The following is a 24435-nucleotide window of genomic DNA, read 5'->3' as shown; positions in this document are numbered from 1 at the left end:
GCCAGAGCTTTGGGGATCTAAGCTTACAGGCTCCAGGACCCAGAAGGGAGACATTCAAACCAGGATGGGGGTGGGGGGCGCAGGGCACAGATGGAGAAAAACTCCTCAGAAGAAGCCAATCTTTTTTTGTTTGCTTTGTATTTTTAATTTTTACAGTGCTGTGTTGGTTTCTGCCATACAAAAATGCAAAGCTGCACTCCCCCTCTGCGATGGCCCACACTCTATGGAGAGTGCTTCTCTCTGAATCTGAATAAATCTACTTCTTACCTATCCAAACAAAAAAAAAGCAAAAGGAAAGTGAAAAGTCTTCATCGTTCAGTCGTGTCCGACTCTTTGTGACTCCAAGGACTGTAACCCCCCAGGCTCCTCTGTCCATGGAGTTCTCCAGGCAAGAATACTGGAGTGGGTAGCTGTGCCCTCCTCCAGGGGATCTTCCCCACCTGGGGATGGAACCCAGGTCTCCTGCATCGCAGGCAGATTCTAATCAGCCATAATTACACACATAGCCCCTCCCTCTTGAGCCCCCCTGCCTTCCCCCCACCCCACCCCTCTGGGTCATCACAGAGCACCAGAGTGGGCTCCCTGGGTTACACGGCAACTTCTCTCGACAATCCACTTTACACAGGCTAGTGTATATATGCTGATGCTACCTGCTCCGTTTGCCTGCTCTCCCCCTCCCCCACTGCATCCACAGGTCAGCCCTCTACATCTGCGTCTCCATTCAGAAGCGGCCATCTTGAGTGAGTTCTGGAAGACCAGGAAGAGTTAATGTTTGAAGCCCTGTGTGGGTGGAGAGAACTCCAAACAGAGGAAATCCATCCAAGGGTCACCAAGAAGCTGATTGAATGACTGATTAGTACTCTGTAAAACTAAAGCTGTCCCACACCGTAGGCATGGCGACAGGCCTCTCATTTCAGAAGGAAACCTCCTTTTTGGCTCTGCAAGGTACGGGTGTCAACGAAGTCTAGCGGAGAGAGGCCGACTGGAGGGCTGTGTGACGTGGTGACACTGTGGAGAAGAGCATCTTTGCAAAAGTTGTGCCTGTTTTAACTGCAGAAGGTGGACAGGAAGGGAGGGCTCGGGGTGGGGGGTAGAGGCCTGGCTGGGAGGATGGTTGGAAGGGCCACCTTGGAGGAAGGACACAGCAGGGAGCCCGGGGACCTGTGATCACTGATGTCGGATCATGAGCTGTTTCCAAGCGTTTTCATTCCTTCTGTGACATCTCAGGGCTGCAGAAATGGGGATCAGCCTTTCCAGCCTGGTGTTATCTTTTTGTATGTGAAAGGTCAACTTGAGGAATGAAGCGGGGGCCGGGCCTGTGTTCCAAAGACAGTGACCACGGGGCGGATCCCAGCCCGGAGACCCTAGAAGAGGAGCCCAGGGAGGGGACAGGTTCTGGATTTCTTGCAGTCATGTTATTATTATTATTTTTTAATAGATGTACTCTCTTTTTTTAACCTTTTTTTTTAATGATTGATTGAATGTAGCCAGCCTGGGTCTCTGTTGCTGCTCGGGGGCTTTCTCTAGTTCCTGTGAGCAGGGGCTCCTCTCCAGTTGTGATGCGAGGGCCTCGCACTGCGGTGGCCTCTTGTCGCGGGGCACCAGCCGGTGGTGGCTTCTCGTCGCGGGGCACCGGCTCTAGGCCTGCAGGCTCAGTAGTCGAGGCCCTTGGGCTTTGTTGTGGGATCTTCCTGGACCAGCCACCGAACCCGAGTCCCCTGCATTGGCAGGTGGATTCTTACCCACTGGACCACCAGGGAATCCTTGCAGTCACTTCAGAAGGAGACTCAAATTATTTCACTGGACAATGAAAGGAAACGGTGACCGTGAAACCTTGGAAACATTTTTGGGTTATAGAAGAAAAAGAAAAATCTCGAGCACCTGTGCCTGACAAGGTGTGGGGGTGAAGGAAAGGAAGACTCGATTCCACACTGTGAAGTTCTGACCAGGAGGAAGAGCTGGTGTGGGTGAAGACAGTGCAGATGTTGGCTGTGGGGAAAAGGGACCATGGGGGTCTGCTGGAAACACCCAGCAGGTGGTGTCACCGGGACCCAGCCCTCCCAAGGCCTGTCAGAGCTGCTCACCAAGGCTTCAGAGCCTCATTGCCATGGGAAGAGAGGGAGCAGCTGAGCGAAAAGCTGGCGGTAGGGGTGAGCCCAGGAAATAGTTAACATCGTCAAGTAAGAAAAGACGGAGGGGAGCTGAGAACCGTTCATGGTTCGCAGGTCGGTGGCCTTTTCTGGAGTGATTCCAGGAGACTGGATTATAGCCTGGTGCTTGTTGGGAAACCCTGGCAGGACTTAGACAGGTTTGTCCCCAAAAGAGAAGGAAGGAAAGAAGATACGGAGAAAGAGAAGGTCACGGGAAGGCCTGGTGTTTACCTGGCTTTGCTGTGTTTGTTTCTGCAAAGACAGACATTCCTGCATGTTTCTAACTAAAGAGGCCATGGACAGAAAAGGAACAGAAGATGCTGGAGAGAAAGCGAAGCTTAAAGTCATTCTCAAGGAGTCTGGATGCTTGGAACCCGGCGTAAAAGTCGAGAAACTCACGTTCCTTTAAAACAGATGGGAAGTCGAGGGTGTAGTGAGAGAGGGGTCAGAGGTGGGACCCCCCCATCTGACACAGGACGCCCCAGGGGAGGGGGCAAGGAGGACACAGATGGATTGCAGAGAGCTGTAAGGAGCTTTGGGATTCCAGAACATGTTCAGCATGCGAAAAGGGCAAGCACTAGAGAAGGTCCTTCATCTCGACAGACAATGACCAGGGAGGAGCTTGTATCTGAAAACGGTCGTGCTTCCGGACCTCTGGACAGTGTGGTCTTGGCTGAGCGGGAAGGGGACAGAGTGCCAGCACCGGGGCCGAGAAGGAGAAAGGCTGCTTTTCCGTTGGGACCACCAGCACTTGAGGCACGAGCTTAGCTTTGTGCCCGGCTGTGACATTGACTCTGCCAGGAGCCTCGGTTCCCTGTCAGTGAGATAGGAATGACTGCTGTGCCGTGTATGCGCGCTGGACTCTGAAGATTAGAGTCGCAGATAAAGGGTATGGTGAAACCTCCAGGTGTTGAGTGAGACATGGGCAGTTTCACATATATATATTTAACGTATATGTTTCTCTACTCAGAACACTGCCTTAAACGGCCGACAGGAACATGTCAATCAAAAGTCTCCACACAGGTCAGAACACTCAAAAAGTCTACAAACAAGGGCTGGAGAGGGTATGGGGAAATTTACACTCCTACACTGTCAGTGGGAGTGTAAATTGGTGCAGCCACTATGGAGAACAGTATGGAGGGTCCTTAAAAAACTAAAAATAGGGACTTGTCTGGTGGTCCAGCGGTTAAAACTCCATGCTTCCACTGCAGGGAGTTCAATCCCTGGTAAGGGAACTAAGATCCCATATGCCCCCCAGCCCACACACACACCAGAAGCACCATATGACCCAGCAATCCAGTTCCTAGGAATGTCCGACTCTTTGTGACCTGGTGGACTGCAGCCCGCCAGGCTCCTCTGTCCACGGGATTCTCCAGGCAGGAACACGGGAGTGGGTCGCCGTGCCCTCCTCCAGGGGATCTTCCCGACTCGGGATCACACCCTCGTCTCTTGCGTCTCTGCGTTGGCAGGCGGGCTCTTTACCTCGAGGGCCACCTGTCACTAGTCCCCTGTTGTTCCCAAGGAAAGACGTGTTCAATATCTTGTGATAAACTATAATGGAAATACCTGTTAAAGGAATACAGTTAATACCTGTATGTATGTGTGCAACCAAACCGCTTGCTGTGCGCCTGAAACACTGTAAGCTAACTGTGCTTCAGTTTTTTAAAAAGATAAAGGAAAACAGTGGCTTTTCCTTGATGCCCAACTGGCTGGCCAGTATCATGGCAGTGAAAATGACGCATCGGTGTGATTTAAGTGATGAAAAAGCTAGAGAGTAGTCTGCTCTCTGCAACTAGAGGAAGCTTGCACAGCAATGGAGACTTAGTTCAGCCAAAAATAAATTAATTTTCAAAAGGATATCATAGGCCCAAATGTCGATCTAAAACTATAAAACTTCTAGAAGAAAACACAGGTGAAAATATTTGTACAGGCACAAAAAGCATTTACTATAAAAGAAAAAAATGAAAACCTGGACTCATTAAAAGCAAAAACTTTTGTTCATCAAAAAGCACAGCATTGTATGAAAGGAGAGAAGGCTAGCACTCTCCTTGACAAGGATGGAAGGGACTCTCGGGCCTGACAGCATGCATATGGCTGAGGCATTGCCACTTACCTCATGGCATCAAACCACTGTTTTTAGAAGACACACAGACGGCTAACAAACACATGAAAAGATGCCCAACATCACTCATTATTAGAGAAATGCAATCAAAACTACAATGAGATATCACCTCACACTGGTCAGGATGGCCATCATCAAAAAGTCTATAAACAATAAATGCTGGAGGGTGTGGAGAGAAGGGAACACTCTCGCACTGTTGGTGGGAATGTAAATTGATAGAGCCACTATGGAATATGGTATGGAGATTCCTTAAAAAACTAGGAATAAAACCACCGTATGACCCAGCAATCCCATTCCTGAGCATATACCCTGCTGCTGCTGCTAAGTCACTTCAATCGTGTCTGACTCTGTGTGACCCCATAGACAGCAGCCCACCAGGCTCCCCCGTCCATGGGATTCTCCAGGCAAGAACACTGGAGTGGGTTGCCATTTCCCTCTCCAATGAGTGAAAGTGAAAAGTGAAAGGGAAGTCACTCAGTCAGGTCTGACTCTTCGCGACCCCATGGACTGCAGCCTACCAGGCTCCTCTGTCCATGGGATTTTCCAGGCAAGAGTACTGAGGAAACCAAAATTGAAAGAGACACATGTATCCCACTGTTCATTGCAGCACTATTTACAACAGCTAGGACATGGAAGCACCTAGATGTCCATTGACAGATGAAGAGATAAAGAAGTGGTGGTACATGTGCACAATGGAGTGTTCAGTTCAGTTCAGCCGCTCAGTCGTGTCCGACTCTTTGCGACCCCATGAATCGCAGCACGCCAGGCCTCCCTGCCCATCACCAATTCCCGGAGTTCACTCAAACTCACATTCATCGAGTCAGTGATGCCATCCAGCCATCTCATCCTCTGTTGTCCCCTTCTCCTCCTGCCCCCAATCCCTCCCAGCATCAGAGTCTTTTCCAATGACTCAACTCTTCACATGAGGTGCCCAAAGTACTGGAGTTTCAGCTTTAGCATCATTCCTTCCAAAGAACATCCAGGATTGGTCTCCTTTAGAATGGACTGGTTGGATCTCCTTGCAGTCCAAGGGACTCTCAAGAGTCTTCTCCAACACCACACTTCAAAAGCATCAATTCTTTGGCACTCAGCTTTCTTCACAGTCCAACTCTCACATCCATACGTGACCACTGGAAAAACCATAGCCTTGACTAGACGGACCTTTGTTGGCAAAGTAATGTCTCTGCTTTTCAATATGCTGTCTAGGTTGGTCATAACTTTCCTTCCAAGGAGTAAGCGTCTTTTAATTTCATGGCTGTGATCACCATCTGCAGTGATTTTGGAGCCCAGAAAAAAAAAGTCAGCCACTGTTTCCACTGTTTCCCCATCTATTTCCCATGAAGTGATGGGACCAGATGCCATGATCTTCATTTTCTGAATGTTGAGCTTTAAGCCAACTTTTTCACTCTCCTCTTTCACTTTCATCAAGAGACTTTTTAGTTCCTCTTACTCAGCCATAAAAAGGAACACATTTGAGTCAGCTCTAATGAGGTGGATGAACCTAGAACCTATTATTCAGAGTGAAGTCAGAAAGAGAAAGATAAATATCATATTCTAATGCACATATACAGAATCTAGAAAATGGTACTGAAGACTTTATTTGCAGGGCAGCAATGGAGAAACAGACATAGAGAACAGACTTATGGACCTGGGGAGAGGGGACGAGAGGGTGAGCTGCATGGAAAGAGTAACGTGGAAACTCACACTACCATATGTAACATAGATAGCCAACGGGAATTTGCCATATGGCTCAGGAAACTCAAACAGGGGCTCGGAATCAACCTAGAGGGGTGGGATGGGGTGGGAGATGGGAGGGAGGTTCAAAAGGGAGGGGATATATGAATACCTATGGCTGATTTATGTTGAGGTTTGACACAAAACAGCAAAATTCTGTAAAGCAATTATCCTTCAATAAAAAATAAATTAATTTAAAAAAAAAAAAAAAAAAGCACAATTAGGAAAGTGAAAACATAAGCCAGAGTCAGAGGAGTCCGACTCGGACAAAAATCTCCCGTTCACTGTTTATGACTTCACCACACCCACTGGGATAGCCGAGCAGCTGCTGGGGAAAGTGGTATTCTAGTTCCTCAAAAAATTAAAAATAGAAGCATTTTCCTGGCAGTCCTATAGTTAAGACTTCCGGCTTCCACTGCAGGAGACACACGTTCAATCCCTGGTTGGGGAACCAAGATGCCACATACCCGCACGGTGGGGCTAATAAAATAAAATAATTTAAATTAAAAATAGGACTAGCATGTGACCCAGCAGTTCTAACTCCTGAGTAGACACATGAAAGAATGGAAGCAGGGTCTCAAGGAGGCATTTGCACAGCATGTTCATCAGCATTATTCGCACTAGCCCAGAGGTAGAGCAGCCCAGTGTGCCTTCATGGATGACGGATAAACGAAACGTGGTCCACCCACGCAACAGCACGCGGCTCAGCCTTAAACAGGAAGGACAGCCTGCCCCCTGCCCCAACAGGGATGACCTTGAGCAGATGAGCCAGTCCCCAAAGAATAAACACCGTTAAGACTCCATCTACTGAGGTCCCTATGTGTGCGTGCTCAGTCGCTTCAGTCGTGTCCGACTCTGTGTGACCCCATGGACTGTCGCCCCCCAGGCTCCTCTGTCCATGGGATTCTCCAGGCAAGAACACTGAAGCGGGGTGCCATGCCCTCCTCCAGGGGGTCTTCCCAACCCAGGGATCGAACCCACGTCTCTCGAGTCTCCTGCACTGCAGGTGGATTTTTTTTTTTACCACTGAACCACCACTAGGGAAGCCCATGAGGTCCCTAAGGTCGTCAAATTCACAGAAAGTAGACGGGGGGGGGGGGGGGGGGGGGGGGGCGGGGAGCCAAGAGCTGGTTGGGGCGGGGGGGGGGGGGGGGTCAGCGTTTACTGAGGACGGAGTGTCAGTTTTACAAGGTGAGTGATGGAGATGATGGTGGTTAAGTGTGTCCCACCAGCCTTAGAGATGGTCCACACGGTGAAGTTCATGCTGAGTGTCTTTTATCACAGTGAAAAGATGGGAGGGAAGCCCAAGGTGGAGCTCTCAGGCGGTCATATGCGAGCACAGGCTTTGTCCGAAGCTCAGCCCCACCCCCTGTCCCTCTCACTAGACTTCAACACTTGCTCCGGAACAGTCACCGCCAGCCACTCGCCAATCCCTGCCAGCCCCTGGGCAGCATGGACTAGACTTGGGCAGCCGGCGGTGAGCCTGAAACAAAGCCATTAGAGCTTTCCCCAGGGGACTGGGCTCCTGCAGGGTAACCAGACCGTGATCCTGGAGGCACTCAGACTGCAAACCAATACTATCAGGCTGTCTGGGAGGAGTGCACGTGATGAGGTTTCTCTGGAGGAGGATCGGGCACCTGGGAGAGTCAGAACTCTGGGCGACAGGACCGAGGCGGGGGTCCCACGGCCCACTGTGTACAGCCTGTCGGGTCCCTTTTCCTCTCAGTCACGTGGCCTCTTCTTTATGTAACCAGCGCATACAGAACGTTTATTATTTCCCATGTGAGCCAAGAAATGCAGAGCGGATGACCCTCAGGCCAGCCAGGTGCCAGGACGTGCCCAGAGTTCATTCCCCCCACGGCTTCTGGAAAGCGGCCTCTGGCTTTGGTTCATGGAGAATCTCAGGGTTCGGACTGAGTGCCTGGCTAAGCTTGAGGACTACCTCTGCGGGGAGCGAGCTCCGCCCCTGGCAAAGGTCATGAGGAAGGAGGCTTGGCATACGCAAAGGCGGGATCAAGCCTCAGGAGTCTCCCTGGAAATTCTCGAGCATCTACCCCCAAAACTAGAGTCTGCCTACTTTCTGCTTTGTGCTTTCACCTACACCTCTGACTTTACGGGGGGCTGTCCCCCACTACCTCTCTCTGAAAAAAGAGTTAGCTCACAGCTCCAGTTAATAATTCCTGGGTGTGACAGTGTTTAACCTACAAACTCCTTTGGAAGTCCTCTAGCCTGCCTGAATAGGTTTTTCCGGCCACATGTGATTGTTCAGAGCCTCCCAACTGTGAGAGGCAGGAGATGTTCTAAACTGTCTAAACACAGATTCTTTTGAGTAGTTAAAAGATTGATTAGAAATTGTATTGGTGAAGGGATTTTCACTTGTTGGGCCAATGTTTGCTGCTAAGTCTCCATATCCCTTACCTGCTGTGTCCCTGGCAGTGTATTGATATTAATTGGTGTAAGTAGTAGCTTTAATGTTTGTAACCTGGGACCCTTGAGTTAATTCTTTTTCTTGTTATAGCCCACCACACCTTTGCTCTGTAGGAATGCAACTTTATCTAATGCTTTTGGAGGGTGGCTCCTGACCAACCACCTTTAGAGAAAAATAAGTTTTCTGAAGAAAAGGTCTTAAAATGTTAACAGGCCTCTGGGCCAGAAGATGATGCAAATCACCTAAGCTTTTGCATATGATAAGTTTGCAGGCAGAAAGCCTGGCTTGCTGCATGACTCTACCCCTTCCCCCATTATCCTCTATGCATAACTTAAGGTATAAAAACTAGTTTGGAAAATAAAGTGCGGGCCTTGTTCACCGAAACTTGGCCTCACCATGTCGTTCTTTCTCTTACCTTCTGGCTGAATTATTCAGCCTCTTTTCTCCACTGAATTTCCTCACTGAGCTATCCTTATTCTATTACTCTTTATATCCTGATTAACGTTTAATTAAGCAGTTGTTTCCTGATCCTCGCCAACGCCGTCCCCGCTTCGAATACCCTGGATCAGCCGGGGCTGGACCCCGGCATACCTCCATCACCACGGAAGTGTTCCAAGTTCTGGCCGCTGGGTTGGGTTGCATCACCACTTTTGAAGACTCTCCTGGAGGAAATCTGAAGCAACAAACCAGATGCGCTTGGGCAGCTGGCTTCACACCAGTGCTCGCAGCAGGCAAAGCCCCTGCTCGCCCTTCCCCTTTCCTCTCCACGGCTGCTCTGCCCAGAACCAGGACCCTCAGATCTCCAGAGGAGGAAACTGAGGCTCAGAGACGAGGCAGAGGGGTGCCCGAGGCAGCCTCGGGGGCCTGGGAACAGGAAAGAACTCCTGGCAGCGAGGCCTCCTCCAGCGGACCACCACTTGCTCTGCAAAGGAGTGAGAGCAGCTTGGCGCCCTCCCGTAGAGCTCAGACCCACTGCCTGGACACAGAGCGCCCAGCTGAGAAGAGGAGGAAGAGGGAACCTGCCGGTCCCGCAGATCCGCCGCCCATCAGGGCACTTCCTACACTCTGAGAAGGACAAGCGGAGAGAAGGAGCGCGGGTTCTGTAACTGAAGCCACATGGGTCCTCGCTTACTCTTTGAAAGCTTCTCCAACGGACGGCCTCTCCTCTCCAGCAGCATCCCTGCAGGATGACCGTGTCCCGGTTCCCAGTAAGCTGGTGTATTCCCCTCACCACCCGCCTCCCCGCTACTTTTTTACTTTATCTCTTAACATATTTGACTTTTTTAAAAAGTCATTTACTTTTAATTGAAGGATAATTGCTTTGCAGAATTGTGTTGGTTTCTGCCAAACATCCACATGAATCAGCCGTAGGTAGACCCATGTCCCCCCTCCTGAGCCTCCCTCACACACCCTCCTGTTCTGAAGCCCAGAGGAACCTGGAAAGGGCTGTCTGGGGTTGAAATGGAACCTATGGTCACAGGACAGGGCTTCCCCGGCACGTAGCCACCAGCAAATGGACCACCCCGCCAGATGGAGCCAGGGCTCCCAGGTCTGCCACAGTTCAGGCAGACAAGCCAGGGCAGCCCCCTGACCCCCCAGCCCTAACCGACTGTCCCTTCAACACAGACCCTGCCCCCCTACTCTGAGTTCTTAATTTCTCAGAACTCCGGGAAAATTGAAAAACCAGTCGAATGAACAGATATCTTCACCTCGATTTGCCAACTGCTGCCGCCTCCTCACAGCTCAGTCTCTCTTCCTTTTCCACTTTTTGCTGAGCCATCTGAACGCAGGTTACAGGCCTCCTGACATTTTGCCTCGAGCTGTCTTAGCACGTATGATCTCATAAGTAAAGCTTCCTATGTAGCCTCATGTAACTGTCATCACTGGTAAGAAAAGAGACATTCATGCAAGAACATGATCTAATGTGTAACCGAAGGGGGCCAGAGTCACCCTGGGCTTCCAGGCAGCGCTAGTGATAAAGATCCCACCTGTCAATGCTGCGGGTGAAGAGTAAGAAGAATCAGAGTCAGAGGTTCAGTCCCTGGGTTAGGAAGATCCCCGGGAGGAGGACATGGCAGCCCACTCCAGTATTCTTGCCAGGAGACTCCCCAGGACAGAGGAGCCTGGAGGGCTACAGTCCACGGGGTTGCACGAGCCCAAGAGTCAGACACGACGGAGCACGCATGTATCTAGAGTCAGTTCAGCTTTTGTGGGACCCCCGCAGGGATGGAAGTTGCTTTTTTCCTGTTAATCTGTCTTATGTCAGTTTAACTGTTAGATTGGCCAAAGAATCTAGAAGAGCAAGGAAAGATTTTTCTCCCCAGTAGAATCCCCAGCTGTGTCCACAGCGTGTCCACTTTGTTCTGACGTCCAGGAGGAGGAAGATACTCCCAGCCTGTCCTAGGAGGCTTGGTGTGGAGTGGAGCAGACGTGGGGGAGGAGGGGCATCCCAGGGCCGGTGCCCACACGGGGGTCACCTAGGGTCTGCTCCCCAGCTTGGAAAGAAGGCCCGCTCCCTCTTGTTCCCGAGTCCCCTAGCTGCGAGGGGACCGCTCTCTGCAGCTGCGCCCAGCACCTGTGTCTTCTGTACCCCGTGCCCTGGAAATCAGGCCCTTTGGAAGTAGACCCTGCCAGGCCTCTCCTCGCTGGGGACGTCCATCAGAATCGCTGTGGCCTGAACCCTCCCAGTGCTGGCTACCCCTCCAGCCAGCACCCACAGCCCCGTGCCCAACCCCCAGTGCCTTCCAGGGTCTGAAGCACGGAGTAGGTCTCCGCAAACTTTCATGGACTAGATGGGTAAATGCGTGCTGACACCTTCCTGCAACCAGAGGCTGGAGATGGTGGTCCAGGAGAACCTTGGCCCAGACGGCTCATTCCAGCTGGAAGGATACTGATGGCCAGCCCAGGGCCCAAAGAGCAACCTAGGGGGCCAGGGGCAATTCTGTGGCCAGAGGGCGGCCTCCCAACCGGAGTCGGGGAGCTCCCTCGGTGCAGGCCCCAGGCTCACAGTCCTGCCAGCCGTGGGGGCGTCAGGCTCAGGGGGCTGAGCCCCTCTGAGGAACGCAGGCGCTGGGGGGCGGGCTGCCTTCCCGTGACCCTGCCCCCCAGCAGCCCCCTGTGCTGTGCAGGCAGAAGAGGGCCACACAGACGTGCCCCAGTGCCCAGTCCCTGGCCAGCTCCTGTCCTGTGTCCGGTTCACCCTCTGATGGACTCAGGGGACACTGGCTCAGCAGCCGGCTAGGCCAGCGGTCACCCTCCAGGAAGGAGAGGCCTCCCTGTGCTCCGGGGCGGGGAGGAGAGGATGCAGGCAGACCACCAGCCGCTGAGAGGTGCTTAGAGATGAAGCTTCTCGGGCTGGCATCGCAGGAGCCCCCAGGGCTCTGAGAGCTGGGGCCCAAAGGCCCAGCAAAGGGACCCCAACAGGGGCACGCCTGCACGCCTGACGACGTCTTACACACCCGCTGAGCACCAGCGGCGTCAGCCATCGACGCAGGCCTGTGTTTTCCAGAAAGAAGGCAGGCCTGGGAGCCCGCCAGCCACCCTCATGTAGACACTGTGCGGCTCTCAGACCCACGGCCATCACCAGGATGACCCCAGGAAACCTCACACCGCTCAACAGATGACAGGGACAACTTGGGACGGCCACACGCGAGGGCTGAAAGTAAGGCGGGCTCTTGTCTGTCTTAACTGCACCTTTTTATCCAGAGTGAAAGCAGGTATGAAGCTGGAAAACCAGGACGCCTGCGTGGTCTGCCCGCTGGAGTCCCACTGCTCCCGCAGTGGTTTCCCGGGGGAACAGGCGGCTCACTGCCCAGCTCCGGGCCCCTTTCTCTCGGCATCAGGTGACGGAAGTCTCGCTTACCTGACATGACAGGCGAGCAAGCCCGTGTCCGCACCCAGCTCTCCGGTTGCCTGGCGCCCGCTGGCCATGGCCCACATTCCTTTCCTTTCTGTCTGCACCCACGTGGCTCTCAGTGCCCTTACAGCAGCTGGACGCCCCTCGTCTTTCTAGCCCCTCATCACTTGGCAAAAAGTCATGGTATTAGCAGGATTTGTGGGTCAGAACGATAGAGGCAGAGGAACCAGATCCAACTGGACGGGATTTAAATCCTCTCAGAGCTGCAGCTGAATCTGGAGGGGGCTGTTGGCCAACGTCCCTGTGGGGCACGGCCACGATCCAGCCACCCCGGGAGAGCCAAGGTCCTCTGCCAGCTGGTGGGCCCCCTGTCCTGACGGGGGGGGGGAGGTGGTTCCTGGTCGTTAGGGAACTCAGGGCTCTGGGGTGATGGGGGCGTAGGGGGGCATGTTTCCTGGTCCTTAGGGAGCTCAGGGCTCTGGGGTGATGGGGGCGTAGGGGGGTGGTTCCCGGTCCTTAGGGAGCTCAGGGCTCTGGGGTGATGGGGGCGTAGGGGTGCGGTTCCCAGTCCTTAGGGAGCTCAGGGCTCTGGGGTGATGGGGGGGCAGGGGGGCATGTCTCCTGGTCCTTAGGGAGCTCAGGGCTCTGGGGTGATGGGGGGGCAGGGGTGCGGTTCCCGGTCCTTAGGGAGCTCAGGGCTCCGGGGTGATGAGGGGGCAGGGGGTGGTTCCTGGTCCTTAGGGAGCGCAGGGGTCCGGGGTGGAAGCCTCAGTCCCGCTGGGTCAGCAGATGAGTCCAGGGAGGATATGGTAGAAACTGCCGTGCCTGCCTGTACTTTCCCCACTCTGATCTCTAGAATTCAGCCTCAGCGCTAGGTTCTTGGCCATTTAGAACTGTACGCTGATTACAACAAAGTAAAATAAATGTAACTTCTTATGTCTATTAAGATCAGAGAAGATTTTGGAGTGATGGGAAATTTGTTTTAATTATACTACTCATTTGAAGAGACCCTGATGCTGGGAAAGATTGAAGGCAGGAGGAGAAGGGGACGACAGAGGATGAGAAGGTTGGATGGCATCACCGACGCAATGGACATGGGTTTGGGTAAACTCCAGGAGTTGGTGATGGACAGGGAGGCCTGGCGTGCTGCGGTCCATGGGATCGCAAAGACTCGGACACGACTGAGCGACTGGACTGAACTGAACTGAGAATGAAGACAGCCTCCCAGTTCAGCTCTGGCCAATGGGGCGAAGTGAAGGGTAACGGGGCAGATTTCCAGCGCTTTCTTTAAGATGCCCCAGGCCTCCTGTGGCAGGCCTGGACTCCCCCCCTGCCCTCCCCCCCGGGCCGCATCCTGGGCCGGCACCGGTCTCTCCTTTCTGCCCGCTCGTCCTGATGAACACAGCGGGAAGTACTCTGGATTCCCAAGAAAGTTAGGGTCGGGACCTCCTTGGCGGTGCAGTGGTTAAGAGTCCATGCCTTCAGTGCCCGAACGAGGGTTCGATTCGGTCAAGGAGCCGATAGCCCACGTGCTGTGCGGCCGAAAGGAAAGTTAGGACCAAGCTTAGAAATGGCAGAGGGACATCGGCCCTGCCGGTCAGCCGGCCCAGTGCCAAGTGGGGACTTAACACACATGTGTGCACGGTCTTCCTCTACAGGCACAGGCCGCTCAGACCCTGGGGACTTCCTGAGCCATAATTCGAGATTCGTAAGAAGCCCCTCTCAACCACACCAGGGCTCCTGTGAACGGGGTGACTTTTGTGAACCCCCTGAGGAGCATCGCCAGGGGAACCAACCCCATGATTAGGAGTTGGACTGTCAGCCCCACCCTGGTGACCTCTGGGCAGGGGACAGGCTGGAGCGTGAGCTCATCTCTGATATCAACAGAGCAAAGGGGAACAGCAGGTGATCAAACAGCTCATCCCACTAGGGGACTGTAAGCAGGAAAATACAGCAGACCCTGTGAGTTGATGATCACTCGAGAAAGCAGGTTTGCTTAACCACAAAACCAAGCAGGCTAGCTTAGCAACAAAACCAGGCAACGTGAACACGAGACCTGCCCCCAGACAGTGAAACAATGGGGCAGGAGACCCGCCGCTGCCCAGGGAGCTCAGGGAGTTAATGATCCCTAGGACATGTCCTCTGCGCATGGGAAGAGCAATGATTTGTGGGCCTAGCTTGACCATGCAGGGCCCAGAAAACTCCCCTGCTCAACCTGGAGGAGGAACGGATGATGGGAGCATGCCATCCACTCAGGAAAGACAGAGGTCTCTCCCTGCCCAGTTCTTTGATTATAAAGCTGGAGCCCAGTAGTTCTTGGGGCGCCACACCCCCTCACCAGCCTGCTTGTGAGCCTCACTAGCATCCTTTTCTAGTAAATCACTTTCTCTCTTGCTGAATTCTTTTCTACATCAAGACATAAAGGACTGTGGTATGGGATCTCTTCTGAGCCCCCTGAAATGACACCAGTTTCATCACCAGCAGGCACTCATTTAATCCAGCACGCCCGTAGCGCAAAGCTATACATACATGAAAGCCACCACCTGAAGGGATTCCGAGAGCTTCCAGGTCAGTGGCCACGTGGGGGCTCTGGGAGGGTGGGGCACCCCGGGAGGAAAGGAGGTTCAGTGCCCCCAAAACCTGGCCTGGGGGTCTCTCCCCGCTGGCTGGCCCTGACCTGCATCCTTCATGGGAGGCAGGCCATCCAGTGAATGAACTGCTGCCCAGCTGCTCTGGAAGGGGCTGGACTGGAGGAGGGGGTCCTGGGCTCTGCTGTGGAGTGGGCTGGGCAGAGGCACAGGTGATGGCCTGGGCTTGGGGCTGGCTTCTGGGAGGGGCCGAGGTAGATCCTCACGTCAGAGCTGAGCTAAACTGCAGGATCCCAGCTGGGCTCCCCGGGTAGCTTGGTGAGTGCAGTTCCCCCCTCACATTTGGAGAGAGCGACTTCACTTTCACTTTTCACTTTCATGTATTGGAGAGGGAAATGGCAACCCACTCCAGTGTTCTTGCCTGGAGAATCCCAGGGATGGAGGAGCCTGGTGGGCTTCCGTCTATGGGGTCGCACAGAGTCGGACACGACTGACGCGACTTAGCAGCAGCAGCAGCGAGTGCGTGGAGGAGGGCACGGCAGCCACTCCAGTGTCCGTGCCTGGAGAACTCCGTAGGCAGAGGAGCCTGGTGGAGGAGGGCATGGCAGCCACTCCAGTGTCCGTGCCTGGAGAATGCCACGGACAGAGGAGCCTGGTGGGCTAGTCCATGTGGTCGCAGAGAGTCGGGCATGACTGACTGACCAACAGTGTTGCACAGCGCAGTAATGAGAAGGACCAATGTGATGTGAATGGAGATGATGGCTTTTCTCCATTTTCACTCCCAACACTAGTCACTGGGCTTGGGGTCCCTGCCCACATCCCATAAGGCCTCACCTTCACTCAGGACACCTGCAGAGACGCTTCTCCATATCAGGCCCCATCCTGAGGCCCTGGGTGGACATGAAAACCAGGGACGCTGTTCAGTCCAGTGCCACGTCGCGTGAAGCCAGCATCCGGCCGGACCCGTGCAGACGGAGTGCTCTGGGCAGGTCGCTTCCAGCCTCTCGGAGCCCAGCATCCGGCCGGACCCGTGCAGACGGAGTGCTCTGGGCAGGTCGATTCCAGCCTCTCGGAGCCCAGCATCCGGCCGGACCCGTGCAGACGGAGTGCTCTGGGCAGGTCGCTTCCAGCCTCTCGGAGCCCAGCATCCGGCCAGACCCGTGCAGACGGAGAGCTCTAGGCAGGTCGCTTCCAGCCTCTCAGAGCCTCAAGTGCCACACCTGTTACTCGAGATGCATACAGGTGGGTCGGCAAGCCCTTCTGAAAAACTCCTGGGGCCAAACATGCTTCGGACTTCTGAATTCTCCCTGACTTGGAGGGGTAATTCAGTGCGAGGACTGCATAGTCCCTCGTATCTGTGGACAGAAGCGTGTGACCCACCATCCAGCCATCAACCACCGTGGCCCCCCCACCCCATCCGCAGACAGTGCATGCTGAATTCAGGATGTAGAGAAATAGCTTGCAGGCCCTCCGCAGCCGAGACACATGTGTAGGGTTAATTTGAATGACCCCAGACTCTTGCATCTCCCCACACACAGCAGAGCACTAAAGCCACTAACCTGAGTGGCTGGTTTATGTGACCAGCAGTAACGTTTTGATGTTCAACTTTGTTTTCCACCAGAGCTCCTGGCTCCTCCCTGGCCTCTTTGGAGCAGTTCCCCAGAGCCATCGGAGAAGACGGTTTCCCGGCTACAGTCCTCAGTAAGGTCCCTCAACAAAGCCAAACTCAAAACGTGTGTGTGTGTTTTCAGTTGCCACGTTCTGGAATTCCTGGCTGTAAAACGGATGAATGTTCACACTGACAATTACAAACGGCCTCAGGTCAGCGTACATCAGGTTTCACACCCAATGACCTGTCGGGGGAAAATGTGCCTTGTGGAGACTTTTGTGTTTCCAAATTGTGAATCCAGGGTCTTGGAGAGAGATACACGCGCAGACTGAACTCAAAGGATGCTTAGGTGGTGGAGCCCGCCCTGCCCGCCCTGGAAGGAACACGGGCGTTACTGTGCCGTCATCCGTGGTCAAGGGACTGCCTTCAATCAACAGCTTCTTGCTGATGGACATATCAGTTCTTTCTAAGCTTCCCCCCTTATAATCTATTCTGTATCCATCTTTCTAAATTTGTGAGATCCTAGCTGTCAGAAAGGGGCTTCTCTGGTGGCTCAGCAGTAAAGTATCCACCTACCAATGCAGGAGACGCAGGTACAGTCTGTGGGTCAGAAAGATCCCCTGGAGAAGGAAATGACAAGCCACCCCAGTATTCTTGCCTGGGGAATCCCATGGACAGAGGGACCTTTCAGGCTACAGTCCACGGGGTCTTGAAAGAATAGGACACAACTCATCGACTTAAACCACGACAACAAGCTGTCAGAAAATACAGTACAGAATTTCTACATGAGTGAAAAAGAGACTAAGGGTATGCTGTGTACACTAGCTTACCCATCGGTTATTTACACCTTTCATTGTCCTGGAGATATTTTATGACTCTGTAATCGTAGAAAACGTAATACAAGTGTTCTGTGTCCATGGAGGTGAAAGTGTAAAGTAAAAGTGTTGGTCGCTCAGTCACGTCCGACTCTTTGCAAAACTAATAACTACTTTTGGTGCTGGTGTTATGATTATTTTACTGTTAAAAATAAAGAATATTTTCTTGGCCTCAGGCACCAGGCCTTTTTCCCACATTCTGCAACTCCAACACCAGTAGGAATTACCTGGAGAGTTGTGAGCACCCAGCTTTGCAGGCCTCTCCCTCGGAGTTTGCTCAAGCAGGTCTGGGTGGGGCCTGAGAACACAGGTGTCTGGCACATTTCCAGGAACCCCACTTTGAGAACCACTGCTTAAAGCACTCTGCAGGATGAGTAACTGTGAGGTGCGGTGGCCTCCGCAGAGGTGAGTCAGCAGGCCTGCCAGGCCCAGGGTTGGTTAGGATCGCGGCGGAGACTGGAGGGGACAGAGGTGTGCCAGGACAGTCGGCAGAGAGACCGTCGGACGCTCGGGACACCGGAGAGTCTGCAGAGGAGGAGCCAGGCCTGCCCGTCACCTTCTTATCTGACTGAGAGAGTGGCTGCCGGGAATTGAGGCCACCAGGATCTCCCTTCTGAGCAGAAGGGAGAAGAAAACCCACCCAGCTCCTTTCCCAGGGCAGATGCGTGGCCTTGAAGGAGATGGGAAGACTGCTCACCTCCTTTCGCAGGGAAACATCATCCCCAACTTTATCTCCTGTCTGCTCTCCTGAAAACCATTTATCTTCCCCCAAAGTCATCTGTTTTCCCACGAGTGCCTTCCCTTCCACCTCACGCATTAACGTGGCATTTAAACCCCAGTTTGAACCACCCCTTTGAGTTACTCATCACTGAGTTCTCCTGTGTCTAAGTGTGTTACATGTGGAAATAAACTCTGGGTTTTCCCCTCCTGTTAGTCTGGCTCTTTGTCAGTTTGATTTGCAGTGCCTCATGGACAGAACATAAGGGGGTAGAGAAAGAAGTTTTTCCTCCCCTACAAGATCAACTTGAACTCATGGACTTCATTTTCATATTCACGAATGCCAGTGTAAACCATACCCAGAAAAGAGCTGACATGCCAACAGGAAGCGTCACAGTGCCTGCCCTTAGGGAGCTGACGTCTAGTACCTCGGTGAAATGCGGTTCACGGTGGAAGGTCCGTCCAAAGAGTGCACTGGCAACACCTTTAGAGGGAGCTGTTCGCGCCAGACCACCCACTGGGGAAAACGGCTTTCGGCTTCTAGATGTTAACCCCTGTAGAGACTTGACCACGGTCACGCTGGGCCCAGCATTTCCGGGCTCTGTGGAGGACGGGAGACCCGGACGTGGAGCTGCCGGAAGCACCAAGGACTCTCGGGGAGCTGCAGCGCAGTCAGTCTGAGCCTGTGGACGAAGGACCTCAGGGTGACATTCTCGCCCGCTTTATGAAGGCCAAGCAGCTCTGTAGCGATTCTGCAGCTTGAGCAGCCTGCCCTCCAGCCAGAGGGGGGGACCTGACTCACAGCAGCAGCAGCCTTTGCGTGGTTTTGCAGAAGGCCAGAGGGCAGGCAGCCTCGGGGCAGGGACTGAGGGCCCTGGTCGCTGCCCTGCGCTGTTGGGCGCAAGGCAGGGGCGACCCCGGCACGGCTGACCTGCTCTGACACCTTCAGCCTGGCGCCAGGGGCTCCCGGAAGGAACTGGCAGCGCCCTGCTCTGCCCGAGGACGGCCTGCCCTCTCACACCCCGGCCTGCAGAGGCGGCGCCTGTCAGCTCCCACCGGCCCAGAGGGCTGCAGACATCCACCCCGTGGCCACGCCCTCCTGCCCTCAGTCTTCACTCGCCCCTCCGAATTCCATGTTACCAATATTAAATCTTTTCCAGAAGTCTCACAACTGAAATGATTTCTATTTTTACACATCATTGCAAAGAATAACTGTTAGCATTCTGTGAAAGTCTGAAGCTCTTTTTTGAAAAGTCTCTTCTTGTACAGAATGGCTTGAAGACACTCAAATGCATTCTGGAACACACCAGAACAAGTTGAGGGGGTCCAAGGAAATCCTCAAACCAGTGAACGCTGTTACAGCCTCGTCTTCCAGGGCCGGGGGCATCTCAGGAAAGTAGGCCTGGGAACAAGGTGGGTTCCAGCCACGGGATGAAGGGCAGGAGCCTGGGGGAGTGCCCGCTGGTGAGGCGGCCGGAGCAGGACGCTGGCGCCGGGCGGTGGAAGCCAGGCTCCCCACCGGAGCCCCACGGGCAAGGACCCAGTGAGTCACAGAAGAAATGCAAGTGACTGGAAATGACAGCTCACGGGAATGGTGTCGGATTCGCAATGTCAGAAGAGGAAGATTTAGCTGCAGGACCGGGGACCAGGCTTGGTCACTCAAGAGCTTTTGTGTAGCCAGGTTTTATTAAGGTATAAAAAGGGACTGGGAAGCTTCTGACACAGACATCAGAGGGGGGACGGAGTGAGCCCCCGAGCTGGTTTTAGCGAACTGTTTTATGTGTGTTAGAAAGCTCCTAGTCAGATAAGAGAGGCACCTCAAGGCTGGCAGGGTTTCCCCAGGCCCCTCTCCCACAAAATGCGTTTTTGAGATAGGATGGCGCGAGCTGTGTCATCAACCCCAGGCATAAAACAACTGATATGAATATGTTGAGCTATTATCAGTCAAAAGTTAGTCTTTGGTGGAACCGTTTTTGAAGAAAGGCAAGTTTCAAAGCAAACACATCGTTTCATTAACATAGCTTAAGGAGAACACTTCCATAAAAAAACACGTTGGTTAGCTCAGGGTGTGAGAAAAGTTAAGTTCAGGTGGAACCAGGTGTTGTCAAAGCAACACAGAACTTGAAGAGACACTTGCAGCCGATTTCCTCTGTTTGGAGACCCCTGGCCCTCCTGCCTGTGACCCTCTCATAAACATAAGCATGAACCTCCTCTAGTGCTCAGAGGCGGGCCACCACCCCCAGGAGCAAGACACAGCCGCTGAGCACAGCGGCAGCGGTGGTGAATTCTGCGGGCACTTGGGTTCCAAGCGCTCTGGGGACCGCTGCAACCTTGCTGGGGGAACAGTATCTGGAGGTTGAACACACATCACCTTCTCAAGTTCAGTTCAGTTTTAGATTTTCCATCGAGACCAGTTCACATACATAAAATTCACCCTCTTCACAGTCTCTGAACATTCTCTGGCTGTATGACTTTCTGGCACCGACTCCAGGACATCTGCATCGCTCTCAACCCAGAAAGCTCTGCTTTCTGTCTCTGTCTCTGCCAATTCGGGTTGATCCATGTAAAAGGGGTCTCTTCCTTCCTTTTCTTTTAAACTAACAGATGTTTCCAGAAAAAATCTATTTCTGCTTTATTGACTATGCCAAAGCCTTTGACTGTGTCGATCACAATAAACTGTGGAAAATTCTGAAAGAGATGGGAATACCAGACCATCTGACCTGCCTCTTGAGAAACCTGTATGCAGGTCAGGAAGCAACATTTAGAACTGGACATGGAACAACAGACTGGTTCCAAATAGGAAAAGGAGTACGTCAAGGCTGTGTATTGTCACCCTGCTTATTTAACTTCTATGCAGAGTACATCATGAGAAACGCTGGGCTGGATGAAGCACAAGCTGGAATCAAGATTGCCAGGAGAAATATCAATAACCTCAGATATGCAGATGACACCACCCTTATGGCAGAAAGTGAAGAGGAACTAAAAAGCCTCTTGATGAAAGTGAAAGAGGAGAGTGAAAAAGTTGGCTTAAAGCTCAACATTCAGAAAACGAAGATCATGGCATCCGGTCTCATCACTTCATGGGAAATAGATGGGGAAACAGTGGAAACAGTGGCTGACTTTTTTTTTCTGGGCTCCAAAATCACTGCAGATGGTGATTGCAACCATGAAATTAAAAGACGCTTACTCCTTGGAAGGAAAGTTATGACCAACCTAGACAGCATATTGAAAAGCAGAGACATTACTTTGCCAACAAAGGTCCGTCTAGTCAAGGCTATGATTTTTCCAGTGGTCATGTATGGATGTGAGAGTTGGACTATAAAGAAAGCTGAGCACCGAAGAATTGATGCTTTTGAACTGTGGTGTTGGAGAAGACTCTTGAGAGTCCCTTGGACTGCAAGGAGATCCAACCAGTCCATCCTAAAGGAGATCAGCCCTGGGTGTTCTTTGGAAGGAATGATGCTGAAGCTGAAACTTCAGTACTCTGGCCACCTCATGCAAAGAGTTGATTCATTGGAAAAGACCCTGATGCTGGGAGGGATTGGAGGCAGGAGAAGGGAACGACAGAGGATGAGATGGCTGGATGGCATCACCGATTCGATGGACATGGGTTTGGGTGGACTCCGGAAGTTGGTGATGGACAGGGAGGCCTGGCGTGCTGCAGTTCATGGGGTCGCAGAGAGTCGGACACGACTGAGCGACTGATCTGATCTGAATCTGGCTTTTACTCAACACAGCAGCACCTAAGTGTTAGAATCAGTAGCCCTGCAGTGTGCGCTCACTGCCTAGCCAGGATCAGAGAAGATGTACACGACCTTTGCCCCCAGCTCTGCTAAGAGGGCACGTTGTACAGGTCAGGCACATGCTGGTGCTGTCGGAGCAGCAGAAACGGGATTAGCCCCGACACTCACTGCTTGAGCACGAAACCCCCGTCTTCACGTGAGCTAGCCATGTCCTGGCCTGGAGCAGGAGGTCGTCCATTTTTTATACTGAACGTGCATTTCTGTATTATAGGAAATAGATTAAAATCCAGAAATACAGATCAAAGTCGGGACTTCCCCAGGGGTCCGGGGGTTAGGGCTCCATGCTTCCACAGAGGTGGCCGGGAACTGAGACCCCACAAGCTGTGCGTGCAGTGTGGCCAGAAAAAAAAAAGAAATCAAAGTCAACAGGAGAAGACAAAACCCAGCAACCAGGCGAGTCAGGAAACCACTCAGGACGCTCACCCGAGCACACCAGGCGCCCACGTGGTCAGCGGAGCGGGCCCGGGTACCAGGCTTCTGAGAACCCAACCTTGTCATCCCCGTTGCTGGGTGAGCACACCCCAAGCAAACAGAAGTGTGTGGTCCGTTGGTCGGTTGTTACGCTTGAGTTTGTTTGGTTTCCAGAACAGCAGTTATTTCTCCAGGCTGCGGGGGAGGCTAGTATACCGGGTGGGGGAGGGGCGAAGGAGGCAGGGATGTTGGGGGGTTGGGGTTAGGGGGTGGGGAGGGCAGGGAAGTTGGGGGGTTGGGGTTAGGGGGCGTGGGGGGCAGGGAAGTTGGGGGGTTGGGGTTAGGGGGCGGGGGGCAGGGAAGTTGGGGGTTGGGGTAAGGGGGCATGGGGCGGGTCAGGGAAGATGGGGTTTGGGGTAACGAGGAGCGGGCACCCCGCCCTTCATCCTCTCCTCCATCCCCACCCCTCTAACCCCCCTCCATCCCGGCACCCCACCAGGGGACCAGCCAGCCCGGCCTCCTCAGATGCAGGCCCATCAGCGCCCACTAAGCTGCTTTCTCTGACTTCCCCTTTCCTGGCCGAAAGGGGATCTCCCCAAAGATCTCCCCACTTTTCCTCAGAGGCAAAGACCGCGCGTTTCCACTGAGGCTGTGTGTTAGGGCTGAACTGCGTCCCCAGGGGTCACACGCTGGAGTCCTGGCCCCAGTCCCTTTGGGGACCGTATCTGGAGACAGGTCTTCATGGGGTGATCAGGGGTCCTGAGCCCTTAGGGTGCTCAGGTCTGTGGTTTGTCAGTGGCCAAGTCAAGTCTGACTCTTTGCAACCCCTTTGCACCTCTGTAGCCCTCCAGGCTCCCCTGTCTGTGGGATTCTCCAGGCAAGAACACTGCAGTGGGCTGCCATTCCCTTCTCCAGGGGATCTTCCTGACCCGGGGATTGAACCTATGTCTCCCGCACTGCAGGCGGGGGCCTAACTGCTGAGCCCCCAGGGAAGCTCCCCTCAGGTCTTGGGTGACCCTACCCGGCATGGCGGTGTCCCTTCACAGACAGGAAACTTGAACACAGGCCCAGGGAGGGCGAGGAGGCCGCAGGGAGGAGACGGCCACACACACACCGAGGAGAGGGCGCAGAGCGGCCCTTCAAGCCTCGGCTGGAAGCAGCCCTGCTGAGCCAGGGTCTGGGCTTCGGGGGACAATCGCCCTCGTGGTGTTCGAGGCCAGGCGCGGGGGAGGCGCTCACAGCAGCCCTGTTCCGTCAGCAAAGGGGACAGAGGCTTCCGGCCGGCGCTCACCTGGCCTGGGCTCGGCCCCTCCAGCTCTGGGGTTTCCAGGGAATCTCTCACCAGCCTGACTTCTCACCGTTTGCCCTGAGCTTCTGCTCACCCCTCAGGACATCTCCCCGAGCTGTCTTTGTTTCAGACACACATCTCTCGTTACTGCCTCCCTTTCTAGAATGTGGGCGTATCCACCTCAGCTGATTCCAGCCCTCCTCAGGCACCCGTCCTTGCTGGTCTGCGGTCTAAGGGACCACCCGTGTCTCCACGGCAGAGACAGTGTCCTGCCCCTCGGGCAGGAGACGGGGGTCCACCCCGGGGCGTCCGGGAAGGGGGTCCACCCCGGGGCGTCGGTGAAGGGGGTCCACCCCGGGGCGTCCGGGAAGGGGGTCCACCCCAGTGTCCCAGGAAGGGCCAGACGGCAGTGTAGCGCTCTGGGCCCACAGGCGGTCTCCGTTGTCTGCCGTCCTTGCTTCTTCACAATCCCTTACGCTGTCGTTGTTGCTCAGTCGCTCTGTTGTGTCCGACTCTCTGCAACCCTGTGGACTGCAGCGTGCCAGGCTTCCCTGTTCTCAGGACCTCCTGGAGTTTGCAACCCTTTATAAAAGGAAAATAGAAAAGCCACCGCTGGCTCCAGGACCGTGTGAAATCTGACTGCATTTGGTTCCAGGGTTGTAGCCACTGTCCCCGCAGGAGGCAGGGCCGTGGGGTCTCAGTTTCCGAAGGACCTGCAGGGATGATGCTGAGCAAACAGTCAGAGGAGCACCCAGTCGAGGCAGTGTGAGCGACAGGGAGCAGCTGAGGAGCTGGGGTCCCTGGCCGACATCCTTCCCAGCGCCGGGAGGCAGGCAGGAGGCAGCCAAGCTCTA

The 24435-nt window shown here is 53.8% G+C and overlaps 1 long non-coding RNA gene and 1 other non-coding gene across 3 annotated transcripts; one reads left to right on the top strand and one right to left on the bottom strand.

Moving 5' to 3' along the window:
- Positions 1-4163: 4163 nt before the first annotated feature.
- On the top strand, positions 4164-4289 carry LOC139182851 (U6atac minor spliceosomal RNA). Its single transcript, XR_011566420.1, has one exon. It is a non-coding gene; the product is annotated as a U6atac minor spliceosomal RNA (small nuclear RNA).
- Positions 4290-16113: 11824 nt separating this feature from the next.
- Positions 16114-22530, bottom strand: LOC139182820 (uncharacterized). 2 transcript variants are annotated; one of them, XR_011566393.1, is made up of 3 exons: positions 18882-22530; positions 18508-18762; positions 16114-17887 (listed from the first exon to the last, which is right to left on the bottom strand). It is a non-coding gene; the product is annotated as an uncharacterized lncRNA (long non-coding RNA). The 2 variants fall into 2 exon arrangements; XR_011566392.1 differs by lacking the exon at positions 16114-17887 and having other exon boundaries at positions 18382-18762.
- Between the last annotated feature and the right edge of the window lie 1905 nt (positions 22531-24435).

This window comes from Bos indicus, chromosome 4 (genome assembly GCF_029378745.1).
Source record: "Bos indicus isolate NIAB-ARS_2022 breed Sahiwal x Tharparkar chromosome 4, NIAB-ARS_B.indTharparkar_mat_pri_1.0, whole genome shotgun sequence".
In the NCBI taxonomy this organism is placed as follows: Eukaryota; Metazoa; Chordata; class Mammalia; order Artiodactyla; family Bovidae; genus Bos; species Bos indicus.
This window is presented reverse-complemented; position numbering and strand designations above follow the sequence as displayed.